Source organism: Bubalus bubalis, chromosome 3 (assembly GCF_019923935.1).
Source record: "Bubalus bubalis isolate 160015118507 breed Murrah chromosome 3, NDDB_SH_1, whole genome shotgun sequence".
NCBI classification, from domain to species: domain Eukaryota; kingdom Metazoa; phylum Chordata; class Mammalia; order Artiodactyla; family Bovidae; genus Bubalus; species Bubalus bubalis.
The window spans coordinates 86994634-87001748 of record NC_059159.1 but is presented as its reverse complement, the minus strand read 5'-3'; the positions used below and the strand labels follow the sequence as shown (position 1 = coordinate 87001748).

General features: G+C 38.6%; 1 long non-coding RNA gene across 1 annotated transcript; it reads left to right on the top strand.

Moving 5' to 3' along the window:
• Positions 1-231: 231 nt before the first annotated feature.
• On the top strand, positions 232-6244 carry LOC123332408. The gene is made up of 2 exons (XR_006549200.1): positions 232-376; positions 5550-6244. It is a non-coding gene; the product is annotated as an uncharacterized LOC123332408 (long non-coding RNA).
• The last annotated feature ends 871 nt before the right edge of the window (positions 6245-7115 follow it).

The following is a 7115-nucleotide window of genomic DNA, read 5'->3' as shown; positions in this document are numbered from 1 at the left end:
GTGCCTGCCAGTCAGCCTGAGGCAGGGAAGGGATCCCAGCACAGAAGAGGAAAGGGGGAGAGAGGACAGGAGGAAGTGAGGAGAGAGAACAAAGTGTTGGCAAATCACCCTGTTGCAGGCAATTTCTGCTACTCCAAAAACAGTATCCAACTGACGAGCCTCCAGAGACATGTGAAGGCCATTTGTATTATCAGACAAACTGAAAACACTTGGTTCAGGGCCCTAAAACTGTGAATCCTAGAACCTTATGATCACATTTCATAGCTGTGGGGAAAATCAGAAAAGGAAAGACTGGGCAGAGGTTCAAAGAAGAAATGCCTTCTGCCAAACCAGGTCACCTGAGCTTCCTGTCTAAGCATGGACCCAAGGAGAATGGGTGAGACAAAGGGTCTTATTCGTGAATCAAAATTTACTTCAACAGCAAGGCAGGCTGGGGCAGGATGGGACTGGGTTCACATCTCATTTGTATTTTTCCCTGTGAAAGGCGGAGGATGCAATAAGAAGGCTAGTCCCATGTATGTGTGCGTGGATGTTTTCATGGGCCAGGCAGAGGAAGAAGAGACACATGGGAGGAGGTGGTGCTCAGAGGATGCACTTGTTTCTTGAGGGCCTGCATGCTGAGCACTGTTGGGCACTTTTCCTTTATTTAGTTCCTCTGGCAACTTTGTAAGATGTGTGTTATTACACCTACCTGACAGATGAGGAACTGAAGCTCAAAAATCTATCCTACCTGTAAAATAGGTAACATTATCCATGATACACATTATTTACAAGTAAGAACTTCAGGCTCCAAATTTTGAATGGCCAGTATTATTATTGTTCAGTTGCTCAGTTGTGTCTGACTCTTTGCAACCCCACGTACGGGAGCATGCCAGGCTTTTCTGTCCTTCACCATCTCCCGGAGCCAGTGTTACATACTTAGTAAGTGACAGAGCTGGGCTTTAAATTTAGGTCCATGTGAGCCCGGAGCTCCTATTTTTCTTTTATAGCTCACTGCCCATTCAGGTTTGGATAGTTTAAAAAAATATTCAGCTTTTCAGCTTTGGCTCTATTTCTTGTTTCTGGATGATAATAAGCCAGCCAACAGTCCTCCTGGGAATTCTTTTCGCCTCTAGGGCTAGAAGAATAGAAAAACACAACCATGCCCTTGAAGCCTCACTAACAATCACGACTATAAAGGCTGGAGTCAGTGCTGAGAGGATATTATTAACAAATGGCTTAAGAAAAACCTTCAGAGCGTTTGCAGCCACCCACACCATTTGTAAAATCTGAGGGAGGAAACCTGATCCAGAAAATGGTTGGAAGGAAACAAACCCCAGTATCAGAAAAATAAAGAGGGGGATCATTGCCTTCAGACAACTTGTTTTATTGAGAGCAATAAAAGTGTTCCAGTTGATTCAACAAAAAATAACCAAAAACAAGGTCATATTTTAAAAGGCATTTACAGGACTGTGGGTTTCATTTCCTTTGCTTTTAGATCTTTAGCCTCTCATTCTGAGCAGCAGATGCGATGCTGTCGTATAAGGAAGACCACCTGCTTTCCAGGGCATCTCTGCAACAAATAGCTTTGAGGGAGAGAGAAGAAAGATCACAGGATGAAAAGGAAAGAATTAGAAAGGGGAAAACGGGAAATTAAGAGTTGGCTTAATGCACATCTTCTGAATTATTCAATTGCTAAAAAGCCGACAGATTTCTTTTGACACTTGACTGTCTCACAGTGTCGATATCCATATTCCACTTTTTAAGGACCTACTTAAAGAGAATTCTGTCCATCTGCACAGCCCAGTTTTGTGACATATTTATCTTTCTTTGCAAAATGGAGGCATAAAAAATTTATAGAACATGGGTATTAATTAAATGGTGTTTTAGTTGAGGAAAGTTGCTCAGCTTGAAAACGACTCCCAAGGGTGAATCTTTTTGTAAAAGAAAGACTCTTTTGGAAATTAAAATAACCCACAGTCACTCATCCTTCTCACCCACCACCACAAAAAAAAAAAAAAAAAAAAAAGGCTTAGTATTTTTAAGTTTCAGAGTTTCTAAAAATGTGTTAAAAACTTGTACTTGAGGCAACAGGTATGACTTGATTCACTTGAAATTATAACCTCAGGGGCTAATTGTTTGGAGAGAACTGTGTCCCCACATGCCAAGGGAAATAAGACATTAAGGGAATTATTCATACAATTCTGATCAAATTGACATACTCACCTGAAGCACACCAGTAATAAAAGTAACAACAGGAAAATGTCTACAGTTTGAAGTCTCAGGAAATAATTTGTTCTAGAAAGTTGTATTTTCCATATACTGAAGGTTTTCCTTTTATTAGACACACAAATATTATTTTCAGTTTTAAATAGTTTTAAGATTTTTGTCAAATATATCATGCATTGCTTTGCCTTCTTAAACAGTGCTTATTTAGTTATAATTCATTCTATTAACACTTTTAAAAAGGATCTCAGAGAACTACTAAGCTATAGTCTAAACATAATTAGAACTCTCTTCGGTGTTGCAGGATCTTCATATTAAACATCAGCAATAGCACAAGACTATAATAAGGCAACGCCCTTAGGAAGATAAACATACTTGGTCCTTTACTCTGTGGTGGCCATATCCTCCTTTGGTGTTTTAATTCTTGTGTCTGCTTCTTGAAGTTGCTCTGTCTCTTCCCGTACTGCCAAGCAATCTCTTTTTGTTCCTGTTACAAGGCTCCCTCTGATAGTACCCTCCCTCTCTTAAAAACTATCACTTCTAATATTCTACAAGCTCAGAAACCAAATGATCCACTAGAACAAAAAGGTGCTAAGTAAGGACCAAGAGAGCACCTGCTCTTCTAACATATAGCCCAGCAACCAGAAAAAAGCAGGTTGGAATAGGATTTTTCTAAAAGTAGCATTGACAGATGACATTCAAGGTGCAATATTTGGGACATGTTTTTGTTTAGTCACTCAGCTTTTGGAGGGATGCAACACTTACTTGCATGGCTAAAGGAAGAGCCTTTGAGCTAGGCTGGAATTTTTCCTTTCTAGATTTTGCTGATGTTCTTGTGCCTATGTTTTCTGTGCTTGGGCATTCTTAGAACTTGAAACTCTTTGAAGAGTATTCTTTGCTTCTGTTAATGTAGTTGTTTAAAAGTGACTTCAATAAACACACCTTCAAATGTTGATTTTGGGGGGGTTATTTAACCTCCTGGAATCTACTTTGCAAAATGAGCATTAGAACTCACATTTTTTTACCTGGGGCAGCTTGCTTCACTCAGGACACTGCCAAGATAAAGAAGTTAAGGTCTAAGCCTTTTAGCAAGGAGATTCTTTGATGGCGCAAACTTGGCTGTCACAGTACTTCCTATGCAATACCACCAATATCTCTCCTCTCCTCCCTTCAGAGGAGAAGAGAATCCAATCAGAGTCACACAAAAAATCTGAAAACTGTGGATGATGTAACGTTGATTTTGATGACACGTATGCCCAATAACCATAGCTTTCTTTTTGGTTATTAAATATATTCCAGATAAAATAGTTGACAATAATTGAGATCTGGATAAGTAAGATGTTTCAGCACTAGAGAGGACTAGATAAGTCAGAACAATTCTCTACTTCAATGCTCAAAACACAGATGAGGCTATTGCTTCCGTGGTATTACTGCCAAAATGTAGAAGCCAAATCTAATCATAATGAAATAAATAAATGCCAAATAAGGGCCATTTCTATAGAAGGCTTACACTCTTCAAAAGTGTCAAGATCAACAACGACAATCTTAGGAACATTTCCAGCCTGAAGAGTTAAGAGACATGTTTTTTAATCAACCCCCCCCCCAAAACCTTAAAATTGAAATATGAAGAGATTTAGGGCAACTAAGTAGGAGAAATATGGTAGGGAAAAATGAATGACTACCAATTCCTTTTGATAATACTGTATCTTAGAATTTGCTCTATTCTGATTCTAAAAGCAATAGATTCAGTTCATAAATGTTGTAGGAAAACAGTATATCACAAAACTACATTGAATCTCTTCTTCACACACTTTCATAATGATAAATCCCCAATCCAATTATCAAGATCCAAAAGTTTTCTTGAAAAATTCTTATATCTATGTATCTTTTAGAATGAGCTGAGATCATGGGCCTTCCACTTTCCAATTCTTCTTATAAGGAATTTGAAAATCATCACTCTGTTCTCACAACAAGTAAAAAGATAAACAGGCTGAAAAATCAACAACTCTCCTTGGATACATAAGAGAAGAGACAAAAAACAGATCTCTGTGCCCAAGATTGGAGAGACAGACAGGTGAATACAGGGAGTCACAGCTTACTGGAGTAGAGATTCATGAGTAGAAACCATCTGATTGGAAACTACTTAAGTTAAAACTGCTCAGGAACAAGTGCCAGGGCAGGAAAACCTAAAGTTTAATTGACAATTACTGCAAGCTTAGTGTGCACAATGCTGAGTGTTAAAAAACCTTCAGGTGACTTAGTAATTGGTAGCCCCTCCTGCTTTTGTCCCTGGAGAAGGGAAAGGCTACCCACTCTAGGATTCTTGCCTGGAGAATCCCCTGATCAGAGGAGCCTGGCGGCTACAGTCCATAGGGTCTCAAAGAGTTGGACATGACTGAAGCAACTTAGTAAGCATGCAGGCTTTTGTAAAATTTACCTCCAGAAACTTAACCATGTTCTCATAATGAATATTGAGGAAAATCTCTTCTGACAGGGAATAAGTAAGCTGTTTGAAATATATCAGAGCATATTTTTTAAAGCCTGCTCTTAGGAGAAACTAGTTGGCTAGAGCCTAACATGCTGAGATGTTATAAGGGAAATGTCCAACTGCAGTCAATGTTAGCCTTCTACATGGAGAAAGAAAGTATTCAACACTGGCACATTCTAGCCATTCTGTGTCACCTAAGAGGGGAGAAAAACCTGAGAAACAATTGTGAAGTTCACAATCCAGACACATAGGTTCACTACAAGACTAAGACCTAATCATAGGATTATAAAATTCTTCTTTCCCCACACCATGCCACCACTTTACTAAACGCCTATTTATAGCAGTTCCTTTCACATAGTATGTCGTGTCCAACTATTAAGAAAAAAATTACAAGGCATACTAAAAAGAAAACACACACACACACACACACAATATGAAGAGACAGATCTGCACTGGAACGACCCAGAGGGATGGTATGGGGAGGGAGAAGGGAGGAGGGTTCAGGATGGGGAACACATGTATACCTGTGGCAGATTCATTTCAATATTTGGCAAAACCAATACAATATTGTAAAGTTTAAAAATAAAATAAAATTTAAACAAAATAAAATAAAAAAATAAAAATAATAATAAAAATCAGAAGCAGGCATGGCAGGGGGATTGAACCTAACAGTCCAGAAACTTAAAACCGTTTTGATTAACATGTTAAGGGCTGCAATGGATAAAGTAGATACCGTGCAAGAACAGAGGGACAATGTAAGCTGAGAGATGGAAATCCTAAGAAAAAGCACAAATAATTTCTAGACATTAAAAATATTGCAACCAAAATAAAAATTCCTTTGATTTGCTTATTCTAGACTGGAAATGGGTGAAGAAAGAATCCCTGGGCTAGAGGATATATCTATAGAAGCTTTTAAAACTATTGAACACAAAAACCGAAGAAAATGGAACAGAATGTCCAAGGACTGTGGGATAACTACAAAAGACGAACCATATATATAATGGGAATACCAGAAGGAAAAGAGAGAAAGGAACAGAAGAAACATGTGAAACAATATTGACCAAGAATTTCTGCATATTGATGTAACAAAATAATCCATAGATCCAGAAAGCTCAGAGAACAGTAAGCAGGATAGATGCCAAAATACCCACACCCAGGCATCTCATTTTCAACCACAGGAAGTCAGAGAAAAAACTCCTGACAGAAGTATGAGGGGTAAACAAACCTATAAAGAAACAAAGATAAGAATTATACCTTCCTTCATCTCACAAATCATGCAAGCAAGAAGAGAGTAGAATGAAATATTTAGTGTTGAGAGTAAAAACCACAACTACAGAATTCTGTACCCTGAACAGTTACCCTTGAAAAGTGAAGGTAAAATAAAGACTTGTTCAGACAAACAAATTGGAGGGAATTTGTTACCAATAGACCTACCTTACAAGAAATGCTTTAAAATGCTTTTTTATAGGGAAAGAAATTAATATGTCATAAACTCAAATCTTAAAGAGAGAATAATGTAAATAAATTAAAAACTTTTATTTTTCTACTTAATTGATCTAACAAATAATGTGGGCTTCCCCGGTGGTAAAGAATAAGAAAAAGTGGTGAGGTGGTAAAGAATCTGGCTTCAGTGCACTAGAACACCTGTAATGCAGGAGACAAAATGATCCCTGGGTCGGGAGGATCCCCTGGAGAAGGAAATGGCAAATCACTCCAGTAGAAAAGCGTTTATTTTTCTACTTAATTGATCTAGCAAATAATAGTTTGAAAATAACAATAGCAACAATGTATGTTTACATATCGGAGAAGGCAATGGCACCCCACTCCAGTATTCTTGCCTGGAAAATCCCATAGATGGAGGAGCCTGGTGGGCTGCAGTCCATGGGGTCTCTAAGAGTCGGACACGACTGAGCGACTTCACTTTCACTTTTCACTTTCATGCATTGGAGAAGGAAATGGCAACCCACTCCAGTATTCTTGCCTGGAGAATCCCAGGGACGGGGGAGCCTAGTGGGCTGCCATCTATGGGGTCACGCAGAGTCGGACACGACTGAAGTGACTTAGCAGTAGCATAGCATGTTTACATATGTGTATATGTGTGTATATATATATATATATATATATATATAATGGAGAAGGAAATGGCAACCCACTCCAGTATTCTTGCCTGGAGAATCCCAGGGAAGGGGGAGCCTGGTGGGCTGCCATCTATGGGGTCACACAGAGTCGGACACGACTGAAGTGACTTAGCATAGCATAGCATATATATATATAAAATTTGTGTGTTAAATGAATATAAGAGATAAGAGAAGGAATTAATATTATTTTTATAAGGTACTAACACTATCTGTGAACAGATAGCGTTATTTGATGGTGGACTTCAATTAGTTGTAGTTCCCAGGTGGCACTAGTGATAAAGAAC